The sequence below is a fragment of the Anolis sagrei genome, chromosome 3, assembly GCF_037176765.1.
Source record: "Anolis sagrei isolate rAnoSag1 chromosome 3, rAnoSag1.mat, whole genome shotgun sequence".
Taxonomy (NCBI): Eukaryota; Metazoa; Chordata; class Lepidosauria; order Squamata; family Dactyloidae; genus Anolis; species Anolis sagrei.
The window spans coordinates 35,584,177-35,593,017 of NC_090023.1; positions in this window are offsets into that span (position 1 = coordinate 35,584,177).

Below are 8,841 nucleotides of genomic sequence, written 5' to 3' on the forward strand. Positions count from 1 at the left end.
AGAAATGCTTTAAGAAATAATTATTTTGGTTAAAAATGATTCTGGGAGGCTAAAATTTGAGCTGGCTGCCCAACTAGTGTTATTGTGATTACCCATGTAACATTATTCATCCATATTCCTTGTAACAAATATTTCTCTTTGTAGAATCTCCCATTCCTCAGTGACTATTCTCTTCCTCTGAAGTTATAGCCATGGCATCTTAACATCTCCATCTTCAAAGTCAATAAGTACTCCCCCGCCCCCTTTGCTTTCATTACTGATGCATGCTTGCTTTCTGGCTTAGAAGGAGAGAGGAGGCAGGCTGACAGTAATGACAAGAGGAAGAGCAGCAAGGCCACAGAACCCTTGCTGGGGTTTAGACCTCCACAGCTGCACCACCATCCTGATCCCCTGCCAATCCAGACACGATTCCACGTGGCAGGGTCCATGCCAATTTGGTTGCTTGCTCATGCAACTGCATAAAGAGTTAGTCTTCCTGCATCTCAGTATGTGACATAAAGAATTCAATCTCTTTCCAATACATAATTAGAAACAGATCCTGACTGTGATGCGTAAGGTCTTGTGCCCACTGCTGAGCACTCCAGCTAAGAATAAATTTCACCAATCAAAAATGTGTAGCCAAGATGAAGAAAAATGCTACAAAATTGGTTAGGGTATTTAAATAGTAAACATTCCTCTGTATTGTATCCCACTTTCTATGTAAGTACAGGAGGAAACAATGAATCTCTACTAGCTGTGATTGTCCCGGTGGCACAATGGGTTCAACCCTTGTGCTGACTGAGAATCCGATGAGAGTGGGCTGAGCTCCGTCTGTCAGTTCCAGCTCCCCATGAGGGGATATGAGAGAAGCCTCACACAAGGATGGTAAAAACATCAAACATCTGGGCGTTCCCTGGGCAACGTCCTTGCAGACGGCCAAGTCTCTAACACCAGAAACAACTTGCAGTTTCTCAAGTTGATCCTGACATGGGAAAAAAGTAGTGTGTTTTCCCACTTTACACACACACACACAGTATGCTTGGAAAAACCTATAGGATTGACTTCTGGTTCTAAATAATGAGGCTAAGAATTAGCTGGCTGGACAGGCTGAGTTTTGGGGACAACCCCACTTAGAGAAGTAGGTTAAATGGGACCCCCTAGGACCCACCCTGGTTCCAGATTTTGTCCCCAAAATACTTTTCATTACCCCTAATAACTTCCAGGGGTTGTGGAGGTAAATTTTGGGGAGGTTCTCCCCTCTGGCCAATTTTTAAAAGGACATGTTCTGGGTGTGATTTTTGAGTGACCTTTCACATCACACAGTTATATTAGTATGATTCTACCCCAACTGTAATGGCCTTCTTGTGGAATCATGGGATTTGAAGTTTAGGTGGAAGTATTTTGAATTTGCAGACAGAGAGACCTCAAGTTTCACCAAATCGCAAACTCCAGGATTCTCTCTATGGATACAACCATGACAGTGCAATAACTATGAGAAGGCTCCAAGTTACATATTATTGTAAAAAAGAAAGGAAAAAAATAACCTTTTCCATTGCTTAAAACAGGTTCAGGGATGTGGTGAAAATGCCTCCATATCTACTAGAGTGTATTTGAGAGTCAAAAATCAGTGTTTTTCATGTAAGTGCAGACCCTCAAGCTTGCATGGCGTGCCAATGGACCACCCTCCATTGGTTTGGCAGTAAATGTATATGAATTAGTCTCATACAGACTAAACAATATTGCTCTAGATTTCTGAAACAGTGTTTGCTCATCCACCATTATGAACCCCATGACTATGCCTAAAGGTCTCTGGATGCTCCTCCATTTAGGATTTTTAAGCTGGGAAAATGGTAACCTCCAGGTGGGCAGTGGGAAGTGCACATGCTTAGAGGCTGTTGTGGCTTTTTTATGATTCTGTGGTCCTATTTTTACTTGTTATCTGCTTGCAAATCCCCTAAAAGTGATTACATGAAAGCCCCCAAGTAAACATATTCAGAAGAGACAAAATGGCAAAAGGAATTCTATCAGAAGCTCTGGAACTAAAGAAAAATGGTAAATAGAATACAAATGTTTTGATCTTGGTTACAAATGCAATGATTTCCCCATATGGGTTGTTTCTCATTTATATTCAGTAGAATTGAAATATCATTTGGCTACAGAAAGCCAAATGAGCATACTTCAGCCGAATGCTCTATGACTGGAGCATGACTGTACTCTCTCTGCTGTGCAGAGCTATAGACAGAAAAGGGAGGACAGAATGGACTGCCCTGTGGCCTTGAGGAATACTCTAATGGCCAGAAGGACATCAATAAAAGACACAACGTGTGGGACCATCATAGGCAGTCATCAGAAGTACTGAAAGTATTAGTGATTTGTGGAATAGGACGTGTGCATCTTTAGACTGTGGTCATGATACCGTGACTGATATAATGTAATATAATATATTGTATATACATATAATATTTATAATATTATAATGTACTACAATATAATACTAATAATATATTATAATTATATATTTATATTACAGTAATATTACTAATAATATTACAATATAATGGTATAGTACAATATAGTAATATTTAATACTGATATTGTACTATGATAATAATATAATATATTGTATGTATATATATCTTGCGAGCCACTCTGAGTCCCCTTTGAGGTGAGAATGGCGGCATATAAATGCCATAAATAAATAAATGATAGTGGAGAGGACAAGCAATATGTCGAAAACAGGGTAAGCTTTGATTAGCTTGTATTCTTGTCTCACCATGGAGTAAAATAACAATGAGCTTGAATGCAAAGGAGAGAATTCAAATATGCAAGTTTCTGCTCCAGTACCCACAGTAAAGTTTCAAGAGATATTTGCCAATATTTGAGTGAATGTACAAACTGTTTGTATTGAAAATGCCATAAGGTTCTTGTTGCGTGCGACACATTTAATATGATTTCTTCATTTTGCTATTTCGGCTGTTGTGTCCTGCCAGTGATAAAATCCTGTTCCAGACGACTTAAAAATAGAAAATCACAATGTCTTTTTAAAAAGCCATTTTTAAAATAAAAAACAAAGAGCAAAGTTAGTTTGAGCCTCAAAACAATGTATGAGCCACAGCACTATAGAATAATATCAGAGGTTCAACTCAGTTATGCTCACTGACATAAATTAGTTTTAAGGGACATAGGGCAGACTAAGAAAGGTCTGACAAATCTTTTCTGGGAGAATAATCTATATTTTCAATGTTCCACAAACGCACACTATTGTTGTGTCTCTAGGCTGATGCAGTAACAAAGTCCAAATAGTCCAAGGTAGAAGAGAAGGCTGAGAGGAGATATGATGGCCATGTATAAATATGTGAGGGGAAGTCATGGGGAGGAAGGAGCAAGCTTGTTTTCTGCTGCCCTGAAGACTAGGATGCGGAGCAATGGCTTCAAACTACAGGAAAAGAGATTCCACCTGAACATGAGGAAGAACTTCCTAACTGTGAGAGCTGTTCAGCAGTGGAACTCTCTGCCCTAGACTGTGGTGGAGGCTCCTTCTTTGGGGGATTTTAAGCAGAGGCACGATGGCCATCTGCTGGGGGTGCTTTGAATGCACTTTTTCTGCTTCTTGGCAGGGGGCTGGACTGGATAGCCCACAAGGTCTCTTCCAACTCTATGATTCTATGATATAGACAAAAATATTGACCGACTACACAGAGGAAACACAAAGCCCGAATCAACAGGCAAGGCAACACTCAAATTACAAGAACTCTACAAATGAGCAGGTAAAATAAGTAGAAGGTAATCCAGAATCAAGGTTGAATAGGAGACCAGGATGTGAATCCAATCAAATTAAAGTAAGGATCAGGTAAGAGCAATCCATGATATATGTCAAATATAGACACCAGCGTATCAGTCACAGCAACAGCCAAGCAAGGTAGGAATAGCCAATATGAACTAAGGCTCCGCATAGGCGAATCAGTGTTGGAAGAGGTCACAAAAGCCACCCAATCCAACCCCCTGCCATACAGGAATGCACAATCAAAAAACCCCCGACAGATGGGCATCCAGCCTTTGTTTGAAAACCTCCAAAAAAAGAGACTCCACATAGTCCAAGGCAGCATATTCAACTGCTAAACAACTTTTAATATCAGAAAGTTTTTCCTAATGGTCAAGTGGAATCTATTTTTCTGTTGCTCTCTGTCCCACTCCAGTGCAGCAGAAAACCTTCTGACATCTTTTCAAATATTTGAAGATGGCTATTATGTCCTATCTTAACATTATATTCTCTAACCCAGTGGTTCTCAACCTTCCTAATGCCGCAACCCCTTAAAACAGTTCCTCATGTTGTGGTGATCCCCAACCATAACATTATGTGCATTGCTACTTCATAACTGTAATTTAATGAAATTTGGTACACAGAACTCCCATGACCAACAGAAAATACTGGAAGGGTTTGATGGGCATTGACCTTGAGTTTTGGAGTTGTAGTTCACCTAAATCCAGAGAGCACTGTGGACTGAAACAATGATTGATCTGGACCAAACTTGGCACAAATACTCAATATGCCCAAATGTGAACACTGGTGAAGTTTGGGGGAAATAGTCCTTGACATTTATTTATTTATTTATTTATTTATTTATTTGCTTACTTACTTACTTACTTACTTACTTACTATATTTATATACCACCCCTCTAAGCCCAGAGGCGACTCAAAGCAGTTCACAAATTGGCAACAATTAGATGCCTAAACAATTATAACAAGTAAAAACAATCAAGAAATTCTTTTAAAACAATAGCATATGATATAAAAATTATAAAAACCATATAAAGCCTTAAAACATTTGGGAGTTGTAGTTTCTGGGATTTATAGTTCACATACAATCAAAGAGCATTCCGAACCCCACCAATGACAGAACTGGGCCAAACTTCCCACACAGAACCCCATGACCAATAGAAAATAATGTGTTTTCTGATGGTCTTTGTTGACCCCTCTGACACCCCCTTGTGACCCCTCCAGGGTTCCTGACCCCCCCCCCCCCCCCCCAGGTTGAGAAATGCTGCTCTAACTTAAACATACCCAGCTCCCTAAGCCACTCCTTGCAAGGCATAGTTTTCAGACCATTTATCATTTTGGATGCCCTCCTCTTGACTAAAGCAGACCTCACATGGAAGCAAAACTTTTGCAGGTGAGCTTTTGCATCAAATCCAGACCTAGCTGAAAGATCTTAGTAAAGGATCTTTCCAAATGAGAGACCCCCTTCCTTCAAATAAAACCCTTACTTCCAAAAAGCGTTTTCTTGCAGTTGGGTAGATTTCCAGCCTAGCCCATACTTGCACCCTGTACTTTTCACTAAGGCTAGGAAGAAAACCCATTCTGGCGTTGAGGATCAAGGGTTTGCAGTGAGATCTTATAATTCAAGAGCTCAAGTTGTCTGGAGGAGTCTTATAAGAGGGGCATGACAACTTCCACTGATGAAATTTAGCACAGATGTCAAGTTGCTTCAAGAGCATGCAATCGAAGTATCTTCTGCATTAATTCTTGAACAATCTTGAGGCAGTGTTCTAGTATTGCCATGGTTCACTACAACAAAGCTAATAAAACATGCCAATGATTGCTATAAAACAGGGATCCAGGACCCTAAATGGAACCCTTCACTCCTCCTCTATAATCCAAACATTGTACTCCAGCATATCTGGAAGGCATCATATTAGGAAGCTGCTTTCTTGGATTTATTTCCTAGCCTTTTCGCAGCACAAACATACATACAAAATTTAACTTGCTATTAAATCAATATGTCCCTCCCTCTCTCACTTTCTTTCTTCTATAACGATAGATTTTATTGCTGAGTAATTTAACAAATGAACCTGCAAAGCTATAAAAAAGGTCTTCTGTCCCTCCTTCTCCCCTAATACTGAACTTCACATATCCCATTCAGAACGCCTACTTCTCTAAGATGAAATGGCTTTGAAGGCTCTAGTCATCTTCCCAATAGGAGTTCTGCTATTCTGTATTCTGTCTCACCCTTTGATATGGTAATATCTTGATGGTAAGGGTTCTTCTCCTTTTTTCCTAAAAGATGTGGTAAAATTCTTATTTAGCTTTTTAGTTTTGCGCTGCAGACGTCTGGACACATTTTGATAATTCTTGCATAGCAGGATTTATGACAGTAAAGTGAGACTGTTTTAATTAATTGATTGATCTTAATACTGGTGTATATATATACATTACATATTTAATTATCCTCAATAATTATTCAAATTGATACAAATATGATGGGTTCGTTCACTTACTAATTAAAAGTATATGAATATGTTTTGTTCACTTAACCAATATTATTGCTCCTTGGGCCTTAGGTTTCCTAGTCAGGAGCATCCTATTCCCTGTGATTTCAGGGCCCCAGGGCCAATAGCACACAGCATATTATATTTGCATATAAACAAATACCATACACTGTTGAAGACACTAGTCTCACCCTGAGATCCTCCCCTCTTCTCTGAGGATAAGAGAACGGCCAAGCCCAGCAAGTCTAGTTTTTTAGAAGGCCACATCAAACACCAGATGGGTAGAAGGCAAAAACAGAGGTTTATTCTCAATGGCCAATGAGGATGTCAGCAGAGAAAGTTCTCCAAAGTACTGACATAACACAAATGAAAATATTGAACATTTTAATGTCATTCAACAGCTATCCAAGAAGCCTGTGCCAGCTCCTGGTTGGCTCAGAAACTGTCCAGCTAGGATCTGCACTCCAAGTAGCTCAGGACTCCATCAAACATAATTGTTGATTGGCTTTTGATGGTGGCGGAAAATTCAATAAACTTTTTTTATCGTGTCAGAAGCAACTTAGAACATACTGCAAGTCACTTCTAGTGTGCAATAAATTGTCATTGGAGCATTAGAAGTGTCAGTCTTTTGAATGGTCCACCTCCGAGAGGCATGCGATCTGAAAGGAATGGGGTGTGACATTAGATAATGAGTCCTTGTTGAGCTTAATGGGCTGACTCCAAGGGAAACACTAGGGTTAGTTCAAAGTTCAAAATAATGCTTGAGGATGATGGCCTTTTCAATAGATGAGGCTGGTTTGAGGAACGGGAGCTGAGCTGTCCCACCAATATCTAATATCAAGGCAATCAGGAAACGAACCCAGAAATTCCGATGCAAATACATTATGTGCTCCCCTCATGTTTCCCAGTTCATTGTGATGAGATTACAGAGATTAGAGGAAGGGGGTCTGGGTATGGTTGGGTAACATTCCAGAGACAATTCATACAAAGGGTTACTGTGAGACATAGGTTGTGCGAGCTTGCTATGTCCTAGCGGGGCTGCAGTTTCTATTTTTTTATATACTTCATAATTTGGGGGTCCAATTTCTCGATATCAAGAGGACTGGGGATACTCTCATTTGGATAAAAGAAAAGTCCAAGAATCCTCCATATGGAGAGGAGAGAGGATGATAAATTCCCATACTACCTGGGAAATGCTAGGAGCTGCAATCCAAAAACTAATATTTCTAAATTTTGACTACTTTCTTCTTCCCCCTCATGCCCCAGAACTCCAAATGCCCCTAGTGTATTAGTGTCAACACTCCCTGCTCATCTCTATTTGGGGCAACAAAAACATCTACTTTTGATCTCTGTATACAATAACTCTCCTCTATGCCATGAAATGTCTGGTTTCAGTTACCTGCTGTCAGCACCAGTCTAAAAATATTGAATGGTACATTCCTGAAATAAACAATTCATAAGTTCATTGTTTTGAGTAGCATGATAAAATATGTCATCTAACTGGACACGAATTATCCTTTTGTCCAAAATATCCATGCTATATAAAATACCCATCCATAAGTCTCTTAAATCACGGCCTCTTAAACTTTTTCCATTCATTACCCCTTTATACCTGAGAAATTTTTACATGACCCCAGATACATAGGTATATAAAATAGCCATAAAATCAAATGTTTACCAATAATAAATCATCATTTGCAAGGCTTGCTAAACAGACAGAATTCCTTTTTATTATGTGGAGCATTGTGGAGTCCATCGCAAGCACGTTGTTGCTAACAGGTTTGTGTAAACGCCTAAAACACTAGGTGCCATTCTGACACGTTATACTGTTGCCAAGTTTTTTGCGACTCCCATTTTTTCTTACAGGGCCCCATTTGGGGTCGGGACCCACACTTTAAGAAGTAGTGACTTACACCATAGGAGAGAAAAAACATGCCATATATCAGGTTTGATATTATCTATGGGGGTGGGGACTATTGTGTAGTTTACCCGCCTGGTTGCACACTGCATCTCTTCATCAGTGTTGATTCTGTCTTGCGAATCCCTGGATGGATGACGGCACTAAAACAGAATGTGTTTGTTAATGAAGTGGTGTCTTGCAAGAAAGAAGTCCTCCAGAGATGGGTATTTCATTCGCTCAGAAGTACTTTCCTGCATGAGAAGTCATCATCTTGCAAGTGAGCAGAATGTGAACGTGGGAGATTGTAATTTGTCCCAATTTTAGACAAAACCAGATCATATTCCATGTGCTGAGGTTTCAAAAAAAAAAAAAGATGGGGGGAGGTAATTGCTGATTGCAGTTACCATATCTGGCTTGTTTCAAAGTGTTTTTAAAGCAATTGTTACTGCATGTCCCTTCTCCCATTCAAAACATTCAAGGTTGGAAACTTCACTCCCATACACAATTCTGACATTTGGACTGTATCAAAGATTATCTTTACTTTTTTTTAAAAGGAGGAAGTGAATACAGTATGACCCCCATATCCACAGAACAGATACACGTAGTTTCACTTATTCATCAATTCAATTATAAAGCTATTGTCCTCCCAACCCTGCTATATGCCTGTGAAATGTGGACTATCTACATACATCACA